At 44.7% G+C, this 24,761-nt stretch overlaps 1 long non-coding RNA gene across 1 annotated transcript; it reads right to left on the reverse strand.

The window, feature by feature from the left end:
* Nucleotides 1-379: 379 nt before the first annotated feature.
* On the reverse strand, nt 380-23,396 carry LOC118592377. The gene is made up of 8 exons (XR_004946070.1): nt 23,236-23,396; nt 21,905-22,137; nt 21,341-21,437; nt 19,031-19,126; nt 8,227-8,456; nt 5,822-5,930; nt 673-731; nt 380-568 (listed from the first exon to the last, which is right to left on the reverse strand). It is a non-coding gene; the product is annotated as an uncharacterized LOC118592377 (long non-coding RNA).
* Between the last annotated feature and the right edge of the window lie 1,365 nt (nt 23,397-24,761).

Raw genomic sequence — 24,761 nt, forward strand, 5'->3', positions numbered from 1 at the left:
TCAGGCTGCTGCACTCAGCCCCTGCTAAGAGGAGGCTCTGCCGCTGATGGAACATTCCAGATAACTTATAAGATGATCCTTACACAGACTCCCACCTATCTTCACCCCTCAGAACATAATGTGATAATCGGCAAGGCACACTGGAGGTTGAGAAGGACCCCGAGTCAGACACTGGGTGAGAAGGGCTGTCTCGGTTAGGGTTTCTATTGCTGTGAAAAGACACCATGACCACGGCAACTCTCCTAAAAGAACGCATTTAATTAGGGCTGGCTGACAGTTCAGAGGTTCAGTCCATTGTCGTCATGGCAGGAAGCATGCTGGCGTGCAGACAGACGTGGTGCTGGAGAAGGAGCTGAGAGTTCTACATCTGGATCTGCAGGCAGCAGGGAGAGACTGGGACACACTTCCTCCAACAAGGCGGCCGCACCTCCAGTAACACCACTCATTTGAGAAGTGACCACGTAAGGGGTCCGTGAGACCTGATGCTGAAGGTGCTCCAGTTAAGTGGTGGGGAAAGGCAGGGGAGGAGGAGCCACTCTGGAGCCTCTGTGTTCTGTGAAATTTGTTTCTGTTGGAAGATAAAGTTAGAGCCCACGTTGGTTACGTCTTTGTTGCCGTTATAAAATTCCACGACCAGAAGCAACTTAAGAGAGAAAACGTATTTTGTCTTACTGTTCCAGAGAGGTAGAGTCCGTAATGGTGGGAACAGCATGACAGTGAGCAAAAGGAGGCTGACTCGTCACGTTGCATTGGCACACCAAGAAACGGAAGGGAAAAACAGGAAGTGAGGCAAAGCTGAAAACTCTCAGAGTCTGTCCCCAGTGACATACCTCATCCAGCCAGGCCCCTTGGCCTAAATGGTCCATCATCTCCCCAGACAGTGCCAACTAAGTGTTCATATACACGAGCCCATGGGGGGGGCTGTTCTCATCCAAACCAGCACAGAGCCAAAAACAACAGCTTATGTTACATGTCCCTTTGGCATGTGTGTGTGTGTGTGTGTGTGTGTGTGTGTGTGTGTGTGTGTGTGTCCATGTGTCCGTGTGTCCCCGCCTACGCATATGATCAGGACGGGCTAAGTCAGACGATATAATAGACAACATCAGTCATCTCAGGGCATCAGCATAACGAATGTTTAGTTTTTGAGCACATAAATCCACCACAGGCACAGGTGGTTCTTGGGGACCTTTGTCCTTCGTGTGGTGGCTTATGACCATCTCAGGCGTCAGTCTTGGGCATCTCTGTCTTAACATGATTCTTTGTGCTTCACCAGGGTGAGGAAAAATGAGAAGTGTACTAGCTCTTACACACTTTTCCCAGAAGTGACACTATTTTTAAAACTTTTTGCTTTTCTTTTTTGAGACTATAAAATAATTACATCATTTCCTTCTCCCTTTCTGTTTCCACCCTCCAAACCCTCCCATATACCCCTCCTGGCTCTCTTTCAAATTTATGGCCTTTTTAAAATTAATTGTTATCATATATACATGTACATCCATATTCCTAAATACATAAATACAATCTGCTCGGTCTGTATAATCCTACTTGCATATATGTTTTCAGGGATGACTGTTTGGTGGTGGATAATCTGTTGGTGAGCCCTTCCCCGAGGAAGACTATTTTTCCTGCTCTCAGCATGCCTTAGCTGCCTGTAGTTCTTTCCATAACTTCCAGCATTCCTAGGAGGCACAGTCTCACAGCAAACTCCCTGATCCTCTGCCTCTTACAGTCTTTCTGCCCCCTTTCTGCAAGGATCCCTGAGCCTCAGGTGCAGAGGTGGTGTTGCAGAGTTAGCTAGGACTGGGCTCCACAACTCTGCATTTTGATGGGTGACACACGACGTCACTTTCATTCCTAGAGGACTGGCTAACCTCAGGCACATTGTTACAACCAGCTAGTGAAAAGGCAGGCAAACAGAATTTCCACATGTCCAAGGAGGAGATAACCGAGTCGTGAGCATCTAATACAACTTGTATGTGCTGGTTTAGTTTGGTATCAGGGCAGTAGGGTGTTCTCCAAGACATTGTAATCAAGCGTTGAACAAGAATGTTACACTACATGGGTTGACTTGCTCTGCCTCATGGAGACAGACAGAAGCTCAATATGATATAGCCAGCTGTGCCTGGAGGAGGCCTCTTTGTTCCTGGATAAACCTAACTTTTTATCCAACAGTTACTGCCTCCTAATCAAAGTGTGCTTTCTTTATTTTTGTCCATTAATAAGAAAGGCTTAGGGGTGACATATTCCTTTCTTTCCCCAGCCTAAACTTCTTTTACACAGAGGGCATTTTGTAGCTTTGCAAAAACACCATGCAATCAAGAGAGATCCTGTGAACCATATATTTGCACATTCACTAAAAATGTCTGTCCTGTAACCTTGGAATTCAAAAGCTGGTGATGATCCCACCAACTGGAGCAGCATGTCCTTGTGACTGCTGTCTACGCATCATCCATTTCTTTCTGATCACTGTTGACACAGTTGGGTTAGGAAGATAGTTTTCCCTCTAATCCACTACCTCTTTCTAAGAGATGAGATTTTTCTTTTTTCTTTTCTTTTCTTTTTCTTTTTTTCTTTTTTTTTTTTTTTGTTGCTGTTTTTCAAGACAGGGTTTCTTTGTGTAGCCATGGCTATCCTAGAACTTGTTCTATAGACCAGGCTGGCCTCAAACTCACAGAGATCCACCTGCCTCTGCCTCCTTCCTGAGTGCTGGGATTAAAGGTGTGTGCCACCACTGCCCAGCTGAAATGATATTTTTTCTTAAGGAAGATTTTATATTCCTTTTATCAGAAAGAGCACAAAGAAAAAAATGTTCTATCTCTCTCTTGACTTATAACTCAATTTTTTTTCTGTCTGCCCACCCTATCAATCCTTCATTCTCACTGGAAGCTGATACAGGATAGAGTTTACTTTGGAAGACAATAAATAAATAAATAAATAAATAAATAAATAAATAAATAAATAAAGTAAATGAAACCCTCTTTGTATCACAGCAGAGGAAAAGAAAGGATTTGAGAAAGAATGTGGAAGGCAGTGACATGTTCCAGTGAGTCTGAGCTAGGGATGTGGACAATGTGCTTAGTCTTGTGGTTCTCTATTTCTGCATCTTTAGAAAGAAACTGATACTGCCACCACTGTGACACTGTCCTAGGATGGATGAAGCGACATGTATGAGCCAGCACAAAGGAAGGACTTATATCCCCTTTTCCTGACACATCTGTCCCCTCTTCTCTCTCTTCCCTCCTCCACCCTCTTCCTCCCCCCCATTTTTAATTTTTGCATTGTTGAGATGACCACAGTGAACCTTTCTTTTTTAAAAAAAAAATAATTTATTTAATTTTATTTTATGTGCATTGGTGTGAGGGTGTCAGATCTCCTGGAACTGGAATTACAGACAGTTGTGAGTTGTCATGTGGGTGCTGGGAATTGAACCTGGGTCCTCTAGAATAGCAGCCAGTGCTCTTAACCCCTGAGCCATCTCTCCAGCCAACAGTGAACCTTTCTTTACTCAAAACCCAGTCCTGTGAGGCTTCTGCCTCGGCAATGCTCCATCAGCCAATGCCCAGGGGAAACTCTTAGACTTTAGACAAGAGGACATGTCTTTCCCTAAACATATTAGGAAGCAACAGAATTCCTAATCACAAATCTACCTGCTATACTTGTTCTCCCCTAATCCAAAGTATGAATCCACATTCCTTAAGAAAATGCCTTTCTGGAGGCTGGAGAGATGGCTCAGTGGTTAAGAGCACTTCCAGAGGTCCTGAGTTCAATTCCCACATGGTGGCTCACAACCATCTGTAATGAGATCTGGCGCCCTCTTCTGGCCTGCAAGCATACATGAAGGCAGAACACTGTATACATAATAAATAAATAAATCTTAAAAAGAAAGAAAAGAACATGCCTTCCTAGTCACACTATTCTGTGACTCTAGCAAAGGGGCTTCAGATGCCACATCCATAGCAGAACCTCGGTTCTGCCTCTGGGCTTTCACATTCCTGTTAAGGGACCTTCTGTGTGCTTCTACCCCGTGAACCGCAGTTCTTTTTTAAGACCTTCTCAGTCTCTCAGAGAGCCGCCTCAACTCCAACCAATCCCTTCCCACACCCCAGAGTCTATTTCTCTGCGTGAAGATAAGTAAGCAACAAGCCCTTGACCAGAGCTTCAGCGAAGGTGTCGGAAGGGGGCTCACAGCTGCTTGCACTGCCTATGACAGGGACAGAGAGCAACCCACACATGACCTCCCCACCTTCACAGCCGGGAGCTGACGGTCCTTCTGTGGATGCTCTGGCTTCATTGCTAATAACTACTGAGCTAAGCAGACAATAACTATTGAGCCTCCCCAACAAAGAAACCTCCTTCGTTCATTCATTTATTCCATAAATACGACTGGGCACCTCTGCGTGTCTCTCCTGAAGTGTGTGTCCATGGAGGTGTACACAGTCAGTGTCTCTTTGCCCACTTAGAATCTTTAAAAAGTAAGGCTGGGTGGTGGTGGCGCACGCCTATAATCCCAGCACTCGGGAGGCAGAGACGGGCGGATCTCTGTGAGTTCCAGGCCAGCCTGGTCTACAGAGTGAGCTCCAGGACAGGCACAAAACTACAGAGAAACCCTGTCTTGAAAAACAACAACAAAGAAGTGTTTGCTTTATTACTTCCCTTCCACTATCACGGTTAAGTGGGGAGCCTGCTGGGACCTTAGAGACGCAGGGAACTCCACAAGAGCAAAACGACTCTGGGCATTGCTCACAGTGCTGTAAAAGGTAAGGACTGCTGCCTGAGACGGCATGGGACAGCTGGGTTAGGGGCAGCTCTTGGAATGACTGGCAACCGAGTTCAGGAAGGCTGTGGAGTAGAACATTCTAGACAGAGGCAAAAGCAAGTGCAAGAGACAAGCTGGGAGATGGCTGCATGGCCCCAGAAAGAAAATGAGCAAAAGAAGTGAAGAAATTGGAAGTTCCTAGGTGATCCGCTGGAGAAGCCAGAAGCCATCTTCTTTTCCTGGGAAGGAGTTCAGATTTCCCAGTGAGGTGATGGGAGGGTGTGAAAGAGGTCCAGGCAGGGGGTATCATGTTGAAAGCCTCCCTCGGCTGAACTGGGAGAGTGTTGGGAGACGGGGAAGTAGGAATGTCCTGGGGGGGGCATTCCAGTGGCAGTCCAAAAGAGAGGGGATGGTGGCTTGATCAGATGACAGTGGTAAAGATAGATAGCGACCAGGGGTGGGCTGGGACTAATAGTGAATGTGATGTGAGGGGTATGATAAGAAGGAATGCAGGGGGCTAGAGAGATGGTTCAGAGGTTAAGAGCCTTGTCTGCCCTTTTTGAGAACCAAGGTTCAACTCTCGGGATCCACATGGTAGCCAACCCTCCGTAACTCCAGCTCCGTGTCATCTGATGCCCTCTTCTGGCCTCCATGGGCACTGCACACACATACAGACATACACAGAGGCAAAACACCTAGACACACAAAAGTGTTGTTTGTTTTTGTTTTTAAGCTCTCAAAAATATTTTTAAGAAAGGAATGGAGAATGACAGTGGACCTGGGGCCTGAGCAACTGTGTGTGTGATGATGCCCGGCACAGAGAAGATGAAGACGAGGTGGTGTGGAGAAGGGTACAGTGGGGCAGGAAGTGGAGCTAGGGGCATTTTCATGGTGGAAAGAGAAGGACAATTTGGACAAGATATCCAGGCGGAGATTCCAGAACAAGAGGTGTAGCTGTGGGCTTCATTAGCGTGGAGAGGACAGTGAAAGGCACAGGGGCTGAGCCAGCCTGCAAGGCGGAACCGGAAGTTCATGGGTACCAGCTGAACCTGGGGAAGCGCCTACCTGTTTCCGCTCCTGCATTTCCAGCTGCTGCTCTCAGTGAGTCACATGTTCCATTGATATGCTGAGCAGTGTTGTCTTTCTGAAACTTCCCAGCTGTGTATCTCCAGCCCTGCAAGGAATAAGAGGCGGCCGAAACCGAGCCACCAGCCCTGAGTAGCTGTTGTCTTGACAAAGCAAAGCGATCCAGATATGAACCTTCTTTGCTCAATTTCTGTCTAGGGGACAGATAGGATAGCTTTATTCATTCATGTTTTCATTTCAGTGTCCTTTGATCATCTGATGTTGGACTCAGAAAACAATACCCCAAGGCCCAGAGTGGGATGATTTAGAACTAAAGGAACACCCTCTGCCCTTCTCCTGACCACAGCCTGGTATTTACACACACACACACACACACACACACACACACACACACACTCCCAAAGCACACAGTGGGGCTCTCTCTCCCCCCAAAGCACACAGTGGGTCTTCCTCTGAAGTTCTGTTCTAGAAGCAATGCATTCCCTATGAAGTCTAATTAAACAGGAGGTTACTACAAGAAGAAGAGGCCGAAGGCCAAGCCCTGGCCATCATCCCTGCCCTGAAACCCATATTCTACCCACCGAACAGACAGCCTGTGCTTGCAAGAGCTTCTCCTCTCCCCCTGCAGCCGCTGTTCTCACCCCCCAAGACATCTGCCTCATCCTAGCTGAGTGTCTTCTTGGCATGGCTCAGGAAGCTTCCATCATTTGGCTCTTCTGAGACGCTCACACTTGTGTGCAACTCCCAAGCCTGTGGTGTAGCCGGAGATTTTCTCTCCATCTCCTGCCAAGCCCCCGCAGTCCCACAACCCACGTATAAAATAATCGCTCAGATGCTTATATTACTTATAAACTGTATGGCCGTGGCAGGCTTCTTGTTATCTACTTCTATCTTAAATTAACCCGTTTCTATTAATCTATAAGTTGCCACGTGGCTCGTGGCTTACCGGCACCTTATATCTCGCTTGTCATGGCGGCAGCTGGCAGGTCTCTCTGCCTCAGCCTTCCACTTCCCAGAATTTTCCTCTCTACTTATCCCACCTGTACTTCTCCCTGGCTACTGGCCAATCAGTGTTTTATTTACTAACCAATCAGAACAACACATTTGACATAAAAAACATCCCACAGCACCGTGGAGACAGCCCAGTCAGTAAAGCATTCAGTGTACAAACACAGGAACCAAGTTCAGTCCCACAGGGTCCATGAAAAACCCAAGCATGGTTGCATGCATCTACAATTCCAGCACTGAGGAGGCAGAGATGGGGGGCTCTTTGGTGTTTCCTGGCCAGCCTGTCTTGGGTTCTATGAGAGACACCATCTTAAAAGGTAAGGTGGAAGGACCAATGAAATATTCCAAGTGCTTGCTAGGAAAGCCTGACAACTTGAGTTGAATCCCTGGGACTCACACAAAGGTGAAAGGAGAAAACCTACTCAACAAAGCTGTTCTCTGGCCGCCACATATCCACTGCCACACTCATCACACACATACACACTCAGTAGTAAATCGATGTTTTTAATTTTAAAAAATAAGGTGGAAAGCAATTGAAGAATATGCCTGACATTGACCTCTGGCCTCCACATCTATGTGTACATGCATGCACATATGTGGGTACATATGTATGGCACATGCACACACACACACACACACACACACACACACACACAGAGAGAGAGAGAGGAACACACAGATTAAAAGACAGAAACTTCAGACAAGGATGTTAAGAAAGGGGGAACCTTTGCTCACAGCTGACAGCTGGTGGGAATATAAATGAGCAATAAAGATTAAGGGAAACAATATAGAAATTCCTCAAGAAATTACAAATAGACCTACTGTATGATCTAGCAACTCTAAGTAAGTGAAATCAATGTGTTGAAGAGACATCTTCACACCTGTGTTTACTACAAGCAAGCAATGGCATCAACCTAGGTGTCCATCAGCAGGTAAGTGGAAGAATAGACTTGTGTACATATGCACAATGTGATACAATTCAGCCATGAAAAGAACAAGATCCTATCACTAACCATAACCTGGATGGAGCTGGAGAGCAGTGTGTTAAGTGAAAGAAGCCAGACACAGAAAGAAAAATACTACATGGTGTCACTCATATGTGGAATATAAAAATATGTTGGACTAGGGAAAGTTAACCAATGGGTACAGAGTTATAGTAAACATGAGGTTCTCCTTGGCTAGTACATGTACAGTGGCAAGAGTGGTAATGTAAGGATTCTGAATGCTTTTCTCACTAGTAAGTAACCAATGCTTGAGGAGCTCTAACTTGGCTTGGCTATCACCTAATGCACACATGTATCAACACATCACATAGTGCCCATAAGTATAGCTTTCACGTTTTTTTCTGCACAGGTTAACAAGTAAATTCCACTTACATTTTTAAAAAGGAGGAAAGCAGAGGGCCTGGAGAGATAGCTCGGTCAGTCACATGCATTCCATGCAGAATGAGGATATGAATTTGATCCCCGGGTCCCACACGAAAAGCTGGTATGAGAACATCTGACTGTAATCTCAGCACTGGGGAGGTGGGAACACAGGGTCCTGAGACTCCTGGCCAGCCAGTCGAGTAGAGCTGGTGAGTGTCATGTTCAGCGGGAGACCCAGCCTCAAAACACAAAAGTGGAGAGACAGTTAGGGAAGACAGTGTATGCCAACCTCTGGCCTCCATGAGCACGTGTATGTGTACACACACACACACACACATACACACACACACACACACACACACACACACACACACAACCAGTGCAAAATAAACTAGCTAAATAACAGTCTAAATATATTGTCCAGGTATACAGATGCTTTTCTCTCCAATGAAAAATGGAAGTTAATATCTTGGCAAACCACAGGATTCATGAGCAAAATGTTACTTGCACAGTGTGGCAGCTCCTGCATCATGCTTTAAGCAGGCTTCCCAGCTTCATTCCTTCTTGGATCAACACAGAAAAAAAAAATGAAAGTTGAGAAGCGAGGGTGTCTTCAAGTTCTTACTCAAAACCTCTAGGGTGGGATGTCAGAAGCCAGCTTCGTCCTTAACCTTCTCACGTGCACTCAGCCTATCTGGTCAGAGCTGCACATAGGCGGCCACACAGCTGCATCACCTCCCACAGTCAGTAAACACGTGACTGGGCCTTCCTCTGGCAGGCCTGGTAGCAACCTTTCCAGGAAGGGTTGAGAATGGCAAGGGCAGAACTTGGAGGGTGGGAACAGTTCCTGGCCACATCCTCTGGCATCCTCAGCTGTCCACCGTTCGGCGTTGCTCTCTGTGCTCTGAATTGGTAAGAGGCTGGAGTTGAGGGAGGATGATTAATTAGTGCCACAGACTCCCAGCACAATTGAATCCTCCTGATTACCAGGCATCACATAGAAGCCCCCCCCCCCCCAACGTTGAAAGGTTCAAGCACAACGGCACTATTCTTTCGTGATAAGGACTGGAAAGAGGAATCTGTAATTGCCTTCTGAGAAACAGAGGCAGGGCAGTGACTATTGTTTCAGAGGATACAGTTTTCCAAGGCTTCTCAACTAAGAAATACTCCATAGTCATCTGAACAATAAAAAGTCAAACTATTAAATAAATTGTTAAATTAATTTTTTTTTAGGGCAGCACACAAAGTCGTGATTTTTATCACGGTATCGTCATACATATGTGTCATTGTACTTTGCTGAACATTTAATGTCTGTGAACATTTTTAAATTGACATCGCGCACCCCTGTGATGTGGCACTGGGAAAGATGGAGTGGCGTGAGGTGGTATTATATTCCCCAAAATATTGTGCACCCTAATAAATTTATTTGGGGTCAGAGACAGAACAGCCACAACATTATACATAGAGCATAGGCAGTGGTAGCACACGCCTTTAATCCTAGCATTCCAGAGGCAGAAATCCATCTGTTCAAGGATTCAACCAAGAATGGTGACTCACACCTTTAATCCCGGGGTGTGCTGGCAGAAAGAGAAAGATATATAAGGCATGACGACCAGAAACTAGAAGCATTTGGCTGGTTAAGCATTCAGGCTTTGGAGCAGCACAGTTCAGCTGAGAGCCACTGGGATGAGTACTCAGAAGCTTCCAGTCTGAGGAAACAAGACCAGCTGAGGAACTGACAAGGTGAAGTAGCTGTGGCTTGTTCTGCTTCTCTGATCTTCCAGCAGTCACCCCAATAACTGGCCTCAGGTTTGATTTTATTAATAAGACCTGTTAAGATTCCTGCTACAGTGGCCTTCCTGGGAAAGTGTGTAACTGGAAGCAAATTATAAGGAAACAATCGGATAAACTTAAATTGGGAGACATTTTACCAAACAAGGCCTCTATCCTCTTTAAAAATATCAGTCATGAAATATAAAGAAAGACCTAGAATTGGCTGCAGACCAAAGAAGAGTGAAGGAACATGACCCGCAATGTGGGATCCCCCCCCCCAAAATAGAACAGTGGCTAGAAGAATACATTTGGGTTATTTGCAAAGAAGGCCAAATTGGTCATTTGAGTGTGGATTGTATTGTATACTAACAGTACCTTTACATGGATGTAAAACTGTCTAGATTTGAAAGCTCCCATGTTGAGGTACTTAATGTTCTTCGGAAATATTTGCTGATAGTATATGGTCTCCACAATTTATTGACAAATAATTCAACAAAAACATAAGTCAAATGAGGCCATGAGATGCTTCAATGAGTAAGGCACTTGTCACCAAGACTAGCAGCCTGAGTTCCATCCCTGGGACCCACACAGTGGAAGGAGAGAACTTACTCTGGCAAGTTTAGCCTGACCTCCATGTGTAAGTGTATGTGCAAAGCACTAGCTGCTCTCTCAGAGGACCCAGTTTCTATTCCATCAACCACATGGCCACTCCCATGGCAGCTCACAAGCATCTGTAATTTGAGTTCCAGGGGATTTAACACCATCCTCTAGACACCTGGACACCAATCACTCATATAGAAAACAGACATACATGCAGACAAAACACCCATTTTATATATGTGCATGTGTGTGTGTGTGTGTATACATACATACATACATACATACATATATACATGTGTGAAGCCAACAGGCAAAACGCAAAAGCTTCCTTCTTCCAAGTCCTTTTTCTGTGGGCTGTCACCAGAGGGTGTGGCTCAGATTTAGGAGGGTCTTCTGGCCTCAAATGATGTGGATTTACGTGGGTCTTCTAGCTCAAATGATCCAACCCCCCTCCCTCAAAAAAAATCCCTCACTGGTGTGCCCAGCTGTTTGGGTTTTAGTTAATTCCAGATGTGATTAAGGTAACAACCAAGACTAGCCATCACACACTGGAAGAGTTTCTGGTAGGTCACATGACATGGGGGTCTTTCTGAGCACTGCTTTCTGACTCACATGTCAAAACCCAGACCATCCCACCCACACAGAGCTTCAGAGAATGGCAGCAGCTAAAGTCAGGATGCTCCCACTGGCTGCGCCTGGGGCCCCGGCACACCCCACTTTGCCTCCTGCTATGGCCTTGCAATTTCTCCATTCCTACTTCAGTCTTCCTCTGTGCCGAGGACACAGCCTGGACCGTGCCTTTAAAATAACACAAGAAAATTCAAAGTAGCCGTTCGACATTCAGACTCACCTAGGTCACAGACTGTGCTTGTAAATATTCTCATGGGAGCAGGTGATACAGCTCAGCTGGCAGAGTACTGGCTTACACAAAGCCCTGGGTTCAATCCCCAGCACCCCTAAATCAGGCATGGTGGACTCTGCTTGCAATCCCAGCACTCGGCAATAAGATGAGGACATGCCTCATGATATGAACAATGAACAACGTTTCTGTTAAATCTTTACTGTTTTTAAATCTACATCACTTAGATCATACTTATCCAGGGAGTGGGGAGATGTTACCATTTATTCTCTGTCTCAGTTTTTCATGAACAACTTGGGTTGTTTTTTTTTTAACCAGAAGCACATTTTTGCACCCCACCCCCAAATTCAAAATGTCTATTTTCTACCGGCCCACACCAAACACTTCAGGATATAACTCACGCATTAAAAAGAACAATACAGAATGTGAAGATCTTGAAATTCATACTGCATAAGTAATGGCGGTAAAAAGCCAATGATATTTTAAAGATATTTTAAAGATTTAGTATTTATCATTGTAGCACAGTTTTTATGTTTGATGTTATGTGAAGCTATGCGCTCACTTCTGAATCAATGCTATTTTATTGCTCGCTGTTATATTTATGGAATGTTACTGTGAGCAAAGCTGAACAGACCAAGTCTATTCCCAACATGACCTATAAATAATGTAAGTAAATAAACTAAGCAAATCTTCATGAAGCAATGCATTATTTACTATTGCTTGTTGCTGAGATATGAGTTTAAATTTTGGTTATGTATTAATGGAAGATCTTAGCTTTTTCTAGGCCTCCACAAGGCCTTTTCACTCTGTAACTAAAGGCCATAGTCTCTCCAGAAGCAGGAGCCAGAAGTCAGAATATGAAAGCAGCGTTTCCATCACAGGCCCATGATCTACGATTATCTCCAGTGTGTCTACATCAGTCCCATAGCGTAACTAACTCAAGTGAGTGCCCTACATAGATAGTTTGGACAGCTGGGGCTTGCAAGACCAAGTTGCCAGTTGTTATGGTTAAAAGTGTACAAGGAGTGGCCTGGTGATGACTGATCTCCATTGTCAACATGACTGGCTTTGGAATCCCCAAGGAGGTATCTGTGGGTGTGTCTCTGAGTGCTTCTAGACTGGTGTGACAGAGAAGTCCCACCCTGAGGGTAGGGAATGTCCTTCTGAACTGGCTCTCAGACTCAGTGAAGAATGATCAAGAAGGAAGCTGGCTGAATACCAGCATCAGTGTCTCCCTCCTTCCTGACTGTGGACACAAAGTACCCCGTTGCTTACACTCCTCGTAACACAGTCCGGAGCTGCCCTGTTGCCATGCCCTCTGAACAGTCCTCTGAAACCGGGAGCTGAAACAAACCCTTCCTTAAGCGGCTTCGTGTCGGGTGTTTGGACGTAGCACTGAGAAAAATAATTCATACGCCAGGGCTAGGTATGCCTCACTAATCAAAACAATTTTAGTTTTCATATGTTATGATCCAAACGGGAGCCACTTAATGTTCTTCCAGCAGTAAAGTGTGATGACTTCTTCTTCCAAAATATTAGCTCTCCCCATGACACCATGCCCTCGTTCACATTCAGATGTCAAGCGGGCAAGACAGGTGAGGGGCTCTCTGCAGAGATGGATGGCTGTGGCGGCAAAGTCGGGAGATAAGCAGCCAAAACCCAAACACACGAACAAGATTGTTTCACAGGAACAAAGGATTAAGAGGGATGCTGGAAAATGGTGATGTCTCTTCAGAAAGGAAGGCTGGAGAATGCTTCTAGAAGGAAGTGATGTTCAAACTGGCGCATCCTAAATATGAACTTTTTATAAGAGAATTACCTCTTTTTTTTTATCTTCTCTCTTCCAATTTGATACCAGCTAAACTTCACTGATACACAAGGCTGGGGTTTGAATGTGATCCCCAAAGCTGCCATATTGGAAACTTAGTTCCCAATATTTCCAGAGATTGGGCTTTGTAAAAACGGGTGGTTAGGTGGTGAAAGCAAGCACTGGCCTCATAAAGGGCCCGATACTGTCGTTGTGAGGTGGGGCTAGCTAATCTCCAGAGTAGGCTTGTCACAGAAGAAGCCTCTTCTTGCTTTCTCTCTCTGCTATGGGAAGATGACACACAAACGCCACCATCAGGTACCAGAGCCAGGCTCTCGGGCTCCAGTACTGTAGTGGATCTGCTCGTTGTAAGTCATCCAGTCTCAAATAATCTCACATAAAAACACAAAACAGGTTAAGGGTGTACAGGGAAAGCGAGTACCATCCTAGAAAGGAAACATCCCAGGATAGAGTCTTCTCAGAGAAAGGTAAGGATGCTGGTAGGCAAGTAGCAAAGGGTGGATGTCATTCCTCACAGAGCCAGGACACAAAATGACACCTACCACAAAATTCAGAGGCAAGAGATGGATCCATCCAGGAGGCAGCTTATCAGATAATTACCATCAAAGGAAGGCTGAACCAGGTAGTTGTACAAAAAAACAAACAAACAAAAAGGGTGTAATATGATCGTGTGTGTGTGTGTGTGTGTGTGTGTGTGTGTGTGTGTGTGTGTGTGTTTGAAGTTCCTGTTTGTTCTGGTGTATGTATGTGTATATACACTTAGAAGCCAGAGGAGTCCTCCTCGGTCACTCTCTACCTTGTTTTCTGAGACAGAGTCTCTCACTGGCCTGGTGACGACTGATTCAGCGAACCCCATTCTCCCTGTTCTTCCTCCCCAGTGATGAGATTACAAACACATACCATGATGCCTAGCTTTTCTGTGTGAGTTCTAGAGATTGAATTCAGGTCCCACAGCCAACTCGTTACCACTGGAGCCATCTCCCCAGCCCTAACTGTGGGCATCTTTTATGGACTCAGAGAGTCTTAGGGAAGAACTAGAGAGATACCACTGAGCCAAAGATGTTCTGGCTGAGAGGATAAGCAGGCAGATGGCACCCCATGTGCCTTCCTGCTAGTGAGGTCCCTGCTGGGTTCCTGTTCCCAGACAGCATGAAGCTGTGACCTCATTCGGCCTCAGAAGGCCAGAGGTTTCGTTTGTCTGGGAAGGTTGTCCACATTGCCTAGCCATGCCTAGAAGATCTCGCTTTGCCGTTCTTGACTCTCATCCCTGAATTCTTTGAAATCAAAGGACCAGAAAAGATCACAGAGGTTTCTGAACTCAATGTCCAGCCTCTAAAGGGAATAAAGGAACAAACTATTCAGGACAGAGATTGAACGTTTAGTTAGATGACCAGGCTCTAAGCGTATTTGTGAAGACGGGTGGGTTAACGCCTGTTGCAATTACAGCACCTTGCACTGTGTGAGGTTAATGGGCCTTATTTTCCTAATGCCTAACATTTATTTCACGCTGTCTGCACCTGCTCTCTCTATGAAACTGCCGCTCAGTAAAATACCAGGGATAAGAGAGTGTAATAGGTAAATTCACTCCAAGTAGTCAAGAATTCACAACAGTTTAATAGTAATCAATCAAAACCCTTACTAAAGATCTCCTCAGAGGGCAGAAATGGGATGGGAGAGGAGAAATTGAAGCTAGATAAAGAGAGTTAAGAAGAACTCAAGACCTTTATTTATTCATGGACCCTTTGTTTGTTTGTTTGTTTGTTTGTTTGTTTGTTTGTTTGTTTGTAACAGGGTCTTGCCATGTAGCCTAGGCTGGCCTCAAACTCTATGTGATCCTCCTGTCTCTGCCTCCAGGGTGCTGAGATCACAATCTTAAGCCACCATGTCCAGTCTTATTTAACTTCTATTGACACATAGGACATGAGCGCCTGTCCTGCTTCAGGATAACGAGATTTTCAAAACTTCACCATGCTCAGGTACCCAGCACCTAGAAGAAATTGAGCGAGATCAGCCACATCCTCATGTTCCTTCCTGCCATCCTTGTCTCCAGGGACAACCCCTTGGCTGACCCCTGACTCCACTGATAAGCTTTACCTGTAGTGAGCTTTATGTAAATGGATTCCTAGAGTGTATATTCTCTTGGATCTGGCTTCTATTGCCTGCCGTTGTGTTTGTGGGGCTTGTAATATGGTGGCATTCAGTTAGTTATTCATTCTCGCTGCTTTATAGGATAAGAAGTCATCTTGTAAATGTCAATATTTGACCCTCAAGACCGAATTCCAAGCATGCTTAAGCAGGGAAACTATAAACTCACCCCTAGAGTAAAATTAACTCCCTTGACTGAAATCAGTTTTACTTTGTTCATTGCTCACGGAGCTCATAATACATTCTCTCAGACTCTTATTTAATTTAAAATTTACATCTGAGCTACTCTCAACATCAGGATACAGACAGATAAGTTCAAGTCACGACCCCTTTCCTCTACCGAAGAAAAACAGCCAGTCTGTTCTCCGGCTCCAATTTTCTTTCTGCTATTACAAGTGACTAGGCTTGAAGATACATCAGCAACACAGGGACCCTTTCTCCAGGGGACTCAGCCAGCTCCTCCATTCAATGGTTGACATTTGTTCACAGGTTGCAAGCCACATAAAGGGCTTGTGATCATTATCTAGACAATTCTAAGCCATGCAAACATAGACAAACAAAGACATGGGCTACAGTGCCTCTCATATTCCTGCATGTGCTTGTCCATTCTCCCAGCCTGCCTCTCCTCTAGCACTACCCTACAGCAGACACCTAGGAAGAAGGGTGATGTTACACCAAGAGGCCCCTACTCTCACTGGAGTGAAAGCCATCCTGAATTCTGCTTGAATGGCAGTTAACACGTAAGAAGAGACAGCTGGAGCTTGAGATCAGTTTGACATCAGGCATCGTGCCAGAACTGCCAAAGTGGTCATGGGCAGCTGAGGCAGGTGTCTGTTTACTCCATGGCTTGGAAACCAAGGAGGTTTAAACTGTGAGATGTTCTCAGGACCCTATGATACTTGTGGCTTATTGCAATAGCCTATAAAAGTCTCAAAGGTTTTCCAAACTGGTGAGGGAAATCCCTTCCCTTTGGAACACGCTCGATCCTGAGCCTACATTGAGAGTCTGGGTAAGAGCAGCAAGTTCTAAGTCAAAGGATGGAAAAGCCGGAGCCTGGCGTTAGGAGCCACAAGGCCAGTTTCCATCAGGAACATTTCGGGCAGGAGGCTACTTGACAACCACAGGACTCAGTAATCTAAGCTTTGGAAACTGTTCTCACCGTCTGATGTATTCTTTTCTTTGATCCTTTGGGAATTTCACAGCATGCACTCCAATCCCAGACCTTCCATGCCCACCCTCCACCCTTGTAGCCTCCCTCCCCAAAAGAAAATAAATAAATAATTGAAAAACAAAAGACTCCAACACATTGCTCCTCTGTCTTCCCTGCCTCTCCATTACATATTCATTTGTGGTAGTGGCTTTGGGAACTTTGGAGTGACAGGAAGTATATACACTTTTGCTCAGACAGCTTTACTTGCAAATGTTCGTTGCAATGTGTTGTTGGTCAGGTTCAAGGCCTCTGGCTGCTGGTACACCATCAATACTAGACCCTCACTGAAATTTCTCTTGGAGATCCTGTTGTTGCCATGGTTCTAAAGGACTGGTACCTTCATGCGCTCCAGCAGCTCGACGATGGGGTAAATGTTAGGGTGGATCAACTCAAAGCCCTGGATGTGGGTCTGGGTGGTTGTTGAGCTGGTCAATCCGGGCCTCCACTGGGACCAACCTCCTCTGTCAACGGTCAGGGCTAGCTCCACCATGCCCACACCACTGAGGTCAATTCTCCCGGGAGAGGGCACGGCTCTTCTACTGAGGCAGCTGGTGTGAGGCAGAAACAGTTCTTTGGTGCCCAGGCCCCATAGACATCAACACAGATCCCAACTGTGGTAAGACCACGGTCCCAGAGATGGCCCTCATCTATGGGCCGGACATCACCACGGCCCCGGGTAGCAGCACAGGCCACCCCAATCCGTATGGCCTTGGTGGCAGCATGATCCTTGAGCACCAGCATGGTGTCAGGTGTTATCCCAGACCTGGGCATCTGCATAGCCTTCAGTGGTAAGACATCATTGCAGACCCTAGCTGCAGTAGGGCCGCAGACCCAGACATGGTCTTGGGCAGCAACCCGGGCCCAACACTACCCCAGCCAGGGGGGTGTTCAATAGGGACCTGGAGGGAGGGCCGGCGAATGAGAGGGACAGAGACACAAAGAATGAGAGCAAGACAGGATGTCTGATCAAGCTCCAAAATTTTGTTTTCCTCTTAAGGTGGGGTGGGGGTGGGGTGCAAGCAGGGAGGGGACTTTAATCATGGGTTGTTCCACCAGCAGGGACTGTTGCTATGGGAATTATCTATTCTTGCCTAACTGCCTAACTGCAGCTTGTTCACCTGATTTCTGAGAAGAGGTTCTGGTGCTATGGAGACTTAAGCAAGGCCTAGGTCTAGGGAAAGAGGAGAGAAGCCCAAATATGACGGCACGTGTATCAAGGGTCACTTAGGCTTATGGCTCCCGTCACAGCACCATGACCCCGGGTTGCAGTTCAGGCCACTCAGGTCAACGTGGCCCTTGAATACCAACATGGCCTTAGGTGGCAGCCCAGATCCCAGGCATCCACAAGTCCTTCAATGGTTAAGGCAGCCACAGACCCCAGCTATGGTAGGGCTGCGGACCCAGACATGGTCCTCCAATGCAGCTTGGGCCAGACATCACCATGATCACAGGTGGCAGTGTAGATCACCCATATCAGCCTGTTCCTCAAGGCCATGTCATCTTCAGATCTGCTTCTCTCCATAGTACAGGAACCCTCTGCTTCTCTCCTCTCCCATCTCTCCACCGCATACCTGTTCATTGTAGAGGTGTCCACCAGCCCAGGCCTTGGGGCACCAGGCAGGCCTGTGTCCTAATGATTTTTGTTTGTTTGTTTTTTGTTTTTGTTTTTCAGGACAGGGTTTCTGAGTGGAGCTTTTAGATCCTGTCCTGGAACTTGCTCTGTAGTCCAGGCTGGCCTTGAACTCACAGAGATTCACTTGCTTCTTCCTTCTGAGTGTTGGGATTAAAGATGTGCACCACTATGGTCCAGCCTGGTGTATTTTTTTTTTAACACTAGTCATTTGAGTCCTAAAGGAAATTTTGGGAGTTGAGAATCTGGGCTTTTAGAATTCTTGGGAAGTCTTAGTTCCTAGAGTTTATCTGAAAAATATTATCTAACTGGAAGAGGTTTTTCTAATTTTTAATACAAGAAATTTTAAATTATCAGTCAAATAAGTAAAAATCAAGCAGAGACCAGAAAAGATGCCAATCGGACGGGACACACCTCATCATGTCCATTATCTCACTTGGTCATTTTAATGTTTTCAGTGAGTTTTAATTCTAAAAGAAGAACAGGATTACTGGAACAAATAACACACTACATTGACATATAAAGTCGCCATCTCCCTCTTCAGGGTAACCTCTTCCAAAGAAACATGACATCAACAGCCTGGAGCCACACTTTCAGACCTTTTCCTGTGCATAGAAAACATTGATATAAAACCTGGACCACCTTGTTCACATAATTCAATAGCTTCCTTTTTCCTTTAATTAACTTATAGACACACAGAGAGAGAGAGAGAGGGGGAGAGAGGGAGAGAGGGGGAGAGACGGGGGGGGGAATGCAGATGGAACTCACTCTTTTAAATGGCGGCATAAAATTCCAATGTATGGATCTTCCTATTTGATAATTCTGTTGATGAACAGTGAGGTCGTTTCCAGTCTTTTTGTTCATCTGTCAATAAAAGCAATGCTATAATAAATATCACAGTGCACATGTTCTTGTAGATGGATGCTTTATTCCTATCGGGTAGAGCTGTGCTCACTGTGCAGGAGGAGGACTAAAGGGCATTATTCATTTTAATAGCTATCGACATATTTATCACTCTCTCGAATCCATTTGGCTTCATGATGAAGGAAAGGGTATACGTTTTGTTTTCTTCCATATGGACAGCCAACTTTGCAAGCATCGCTTATTAAAACATCCGCTCCGTTAGCAGGCTGTGTGCTACTTCTAGTACCCAGCGATCTCATGAACACCAGGGCTTCATGTCTGAAGCTACTGTCCCCTCCTTCTGATCCTTTTATCTTCCTTAACACCATTAACAAACTACTGCACTCTAGTTCTGAAGTCATTTTAATATCTAGTAAGTTATTCTTTTACATGCTTTTCTTAACTGTTTAAAGATACCTGTTCCTGCACTTAACTTTTTAAGTTTTACCTCAACAAAAATAAATCCCCATTAAGAGGATGAATGTAGTTTCCTTCTGGTCCCCAGTGTTTCTGAACAGATACGGCCAGGTCCGAGAACCACATCACACACATCAATCCTGAATAATGGCACAGATATGGCATTAAAAAAAAAAAAAAAAAAAACACAACCACACAAAAGACAGATCTCTTAAGGAGGTAAACATCAAGTTCCTGATGAATATATGTTTTTCTTTTGTTGTTGTTGTTGTTGTTTTTCAAGACCGGGGCTTCTCTGTGTAGCTTTGGAGCCTGTCCTAGAACTCACTTCGTAGAGCAGGCTGGCCTTGAACTCACAGAGATCCACCTAGCTCTGCCTCCCCAGCATGGGGATTAAAGGCGTGTGCCACCACCGCCGCCACCGCCCCCCCCCCACCCAGCTGAATATATGTTTTTCTAAGAAGCTTGACAAGAAGGGCCTGAAGAAAATATGGTCCAACAATGCTAACACCATGAATTCATGTACCAAGGATATCAAGGCCCTTGTAGAGAGGCTGGGCCCAAACCTTGGCTGGCTGACATTGTCTGACCTACATTTGGGAAGCATGTCCATTCTGACGTTGCCAAGGGTTGTAGGTTCTAGTAACCAAAGGCCAAGCCAAAACCAAGGCCCTCTGCCTCCAATTCTTGTGTTGGCCCAGGCCCCAGCTCACCTCCTGCTCTAACTCAGGTCCCTAAAGGTGCCCAGTTCTCTGTGAAAGCTGAGGAGTGCAGGCCTCTGTTTGCCACTGTGAGGACAAAAGGACCCAAACGATCCCATAACTGCAATCTGTAGGTGGCCAGTGTCCTGTGTGGTTTCTACAGATAAGCATGACTTAGAAAAACCATTCTGAATGCAGTTGCAAATATATACTAACTTTAAATGAACTAAAAAAAGTGCAGTGTTAAATATTCCGTGCCAATGATTCCCAATTGTCTTTATCCAATGTGACCTTTTTAAGCGTTCTTAAGGAGATACAAATCTTGTGAAATTACTTATAAATACTTTAATCTTTGCTGCTATTAGAAGTGGGGTATTTTTCCAAAGTTCATTTATAGCTAGCAGACACTAGCTTAAAAAAATAAATAAATAAACCGCCACCAGCAACAACAACAACAAACTGGGTCAACAAGATGGCTCAGTGGGTAAAGGCACTTGCCACACTGGCAACCTGAGATGGTTCCCTAGGACCCATTTAAAAGTAGAAGGAAAGAACCAAATTCATAGAACTGTCGACACTATGACATGTGCCCACACATACATCATGCATGTACACACACAGTAATAATAAATAATTTACCATGTTCAAAACAAAAATTACAGATTTTTTTTCTACTTACCATATACCTAAATAATTTACAGTTATCAAATGTAGCAATTTTTTGTAGCCTATATATCTGCAAGCAGAGAAGTTGTATCTCTTTTGGCGTGTTTCTGTCTACTGTTTACTTTTCCCAACTTATCTCATTAGCTAGTAAATGTAAACAATTTTGGTCCCAGGAAGGAAGCACTCTTTGCTCCTGATTTTCAACAAAATGACTTCACCACTAGATTGCTTGTATTTGCTCATAAGAATCTGATCATTTTTCACATTTATGTAAAATGCTGTGTCTGAACTTTATACAGCTTTGTCAGGAATGGCTATTTTTAATAAAATTGTAATATTAATTAATTCTATGATTTTTCTCCTCTCGTTCACTTGTTGACTTAAATCTTACCTTGTAGGCAGGCATGGAGACAGACCATGCAATCTGAGCATTTGGAAGTAAGGTAGCATGCAAAGTCAGAGACCAGCTTGGCCTATAGAGCTACTCTCTGTTAAAAATCAAAAGAAAACAAACATTTAAAAATAATAACCATATAGATTTTCAGTTACTTAATGTCTTTGCTTACAGAACTAATACTGCCTAGTTATAATGTATTCTTCATTTTTATACAGGCCTAGATTTGGCAGACTAATGGTTACATTAGAATTTTTTTTTTTTTTTTGAGAGAGAGACAATCTGTTTTGTAGTGCTGGCTGTCCTGGAACTCAATATGCAGACCAGACTGGCACGACTCACAGAGATCCTCCCACTTCAGACTCCCAAGTGCCAGGACTAACGGCGTGTGCAACCACACCCAGCCACATTAGACTTTTGACGTGCATATTTACAAGTGAAATCAATATATAATTATCAGACTCTCCTAGTTTGGGCCTAAAATATTTAAATAATATATGAATTTTCATCTTACCTCCTAACACTTAGGAAAGTAGTAGATACAGTAATCCTCTTACATACCTTCTAAACAGGGCAAGGCAGTGGTACTGAGACTGGTACCTAACTAAAGCCAAACAGCCACTCAGGCCAGAGCCAGGAGCGCAACTCTCATTCCGATAGCAGGCCTTCTTTGGCCACAACTTTCTGCTTCACCTCTCCTGGAATGATCTGAAATCCCGACATAAGCAAAGCTGAGCTGAAAGCCCACAGCAGGACTGTCGCTTGAGGAACATCTGGTTGATCAGCCACAAACCCTGCGAAGAAGAATTAGGGACCACTAGAAAGTGACTTTAGAACGGTCTCCTTGGTGGCTGCTCTCTTCTGCCATAGTGCAAAGGCAAAGAGATCAACCAACATGGTGCAGCCACAAGGGTGTGAAATTTAAAGTTGTGTAAATTGTGTAGACATTACTTAACAGCTCAGAGGTTAAGTCATTTGTTGGAGAGAATACCCCGTGACTCTGTGACTCCAAGGTGAAGGACCACTCTATGGCCTTGGAAGTCACACTTCTTTTATGTTTTCTTCATAAGATTCATCATTCTTATTCCAGCTATTTTATGGATTTGTGCTACTCATTGTTTGCTTGTTCATCTTACTTCCCTACCAGAACAGAGGCAACATGAGAGCAGGGGCCATATTGCCCCATTTTTGCTTACAGGGTGGCCACAATGAAAAGGAACTCAAAATATTGGTTCTAAACACAGAAAAGCAGCATGGTGGCACATGCCTGTAATCCTGGAATTTGGGAGGTAAAGACAGAAGGATTAGGAATTCAAAGCTAGCCTAGGCTATATGAGACACTGTTTCAAACCACCCTTACCTCCTTGTACACACACACACACACACACACACACACACACACACACACAAAGATAAGATAAAGCCGGGCTTGGTGATGTACACCCTTAATCCCAGCACTTGGGAGACAGAGACAGGAAGATCTCTGTGAGTTCAAGGTCTGCCTGATCTACTTACTGAGTTCTAGACACAGCAGGACTACATAGAGAAGCCTTGTCTCAAACAAACAAAAAACAAACAAACAAACAAACAAAGCACCCAGAAACACACATTTGGGCCTAAACTGATCCCTATTTGAAGGTCTATTGAAAGGGCACCATCTTTCTCTGCGGTATGCTGTCCCCATTGCACACCAAGTTAGAAATCCCGGGTTGCTCTGGCCTCTCTAAATATCAAATGTGCAGCTCACCCAAGCTAGAGCTCGCCCTATCAATCTCATGCAATCACTTTATTTGACAATGACATTCTTTTTAAAGGCAAATCAGTGTGAACTCCCAATATCCCAAATTAGATCAGGCGCACAGGTTCAAATGAGTTGGTCATTAATTACTCACCGCCACTCGCCTGAGTTTCAAACCAGCAGGATCTCATTTTTCACTGGGCTGACGTCCTGAAAGGCACATTTGTCAGGAGACCTTCCCAGTTGTTGTTTTTTTCCCCTTTTCCTCCATTGTTTCACTGAATCAACCAAAGCAATATTAAATAAGTTGCTAAATACAGATATTAGTTCATTTGTACCTAATTATTATAGGTAAATGGTGCAGTAAATGAGGCCCCCTCCACACTCCTCAGCTTTGTTTTTTTAAAGCTTTTGTGATGTTCTCCAGGTAAATCCCATGCATAATGTAAGAGTGCCGATGTTGTTTGCATAATAAGCTATTTTCTACCACAGAAGCAGAAACATTTTATCGCTATAGAGAAAGCTCGAATTATGAATACATTTTCATATAAGTTGATTTATGTGAAAATTACAAATAAATGCAGAGCTGAGCTGCAAGTGAATTGCGTGTTCCCAGTTCAAGAAGCGGTGTTATTTGAAATTAAAAAAGAAAACAACCCTACCACATTCTGCTAAGAGAAATATTTCTGATCTTATTCAGAGGGATGCCCGTCCCATAAGAAGGTGGTCTGGTGGCAGCATTCTGAGGCTACAAACACTGAAACAGAGCTGTCTCATGGCTTCCAAAGACATACATGCTCTGTAATACATGTATTTTTACATGAACTTGGCCTACATACATTCTCAACAAACTTAACTGCTTCTTTCACTGGTCTAAGGAACGTAGACTCCATCATCACCCTTGAACCAAGTACAACTAGAAGCTGAGGTCATGAAAAGGCACTGGACTCAAAACCCACACTTCCCAGACACCCGACAGCTTTCAGAGTAGGATGCGCATTCTAACTCCAGGAAGAATCATCCCCTTGCCATCAGGAATGGCTGCTTTCCTCTTTCACTTAATGCAGAGATGGGGATGGTTCTCTGTGTAGCTCTAGCTGTCCTGGAACTCGCTCCGAAGACCAGGCTGTCCTCGAACTCACAGAGATCCACTTGTCTCTGCTTCCTGAGTGCTGGGATTAAAGGGATGCTCTACCACTGCCCAGCTTCTGCAACAGTTATAAGAGATAATAAGAAATGATGGGTGAAATACTGCTTTCATACATTACCTTGGATTTCACAATCCGTAAGTATGTCAGCATTAGGAGGAAACACTAACTTGACCTACCATTCCGGCTCCATTTGGATGTTAGTGTAGCATCAAATCTTAGATGTCGGCATGAAAGTCAAGAGCCTGAAGCAGATGATCCATCTACATGGCCCCTTTTCTACTAGTCTCCACAGAAACAGGCCAAGAATCCATCATACTTCCCTTTAAATGAGATAGAAAATGATTCACTTTAGCAAACATTATCATGTGGTTTATATGGCTTCCCAATTCAGAAAGATAAGATGGAAGGTCTTTGAAGGAAAAATGCTGTGTGGTTCCATTTACACAAGGTACCTAGAATAGACAACACTGGAAGCATTAATAAATATGGTTGCCAGAGGGTGGGGCAAAGGGGAAGGGGGAACCTACTT

This window comes from Onychomys torridus, chromosome 10 (assembly GCF_903995425.1).
Source record: "Onychomys torridus chromosome 10, mOncTor1.1, whole genome shotgun sequence".
Taxonomy (NCBI): domain Eukaryota; kingdom Metazoa; phylum Chordata; class Mammalia; order Rodentia; family Cricetidae; genus Onychomys; species Onychomys torridus.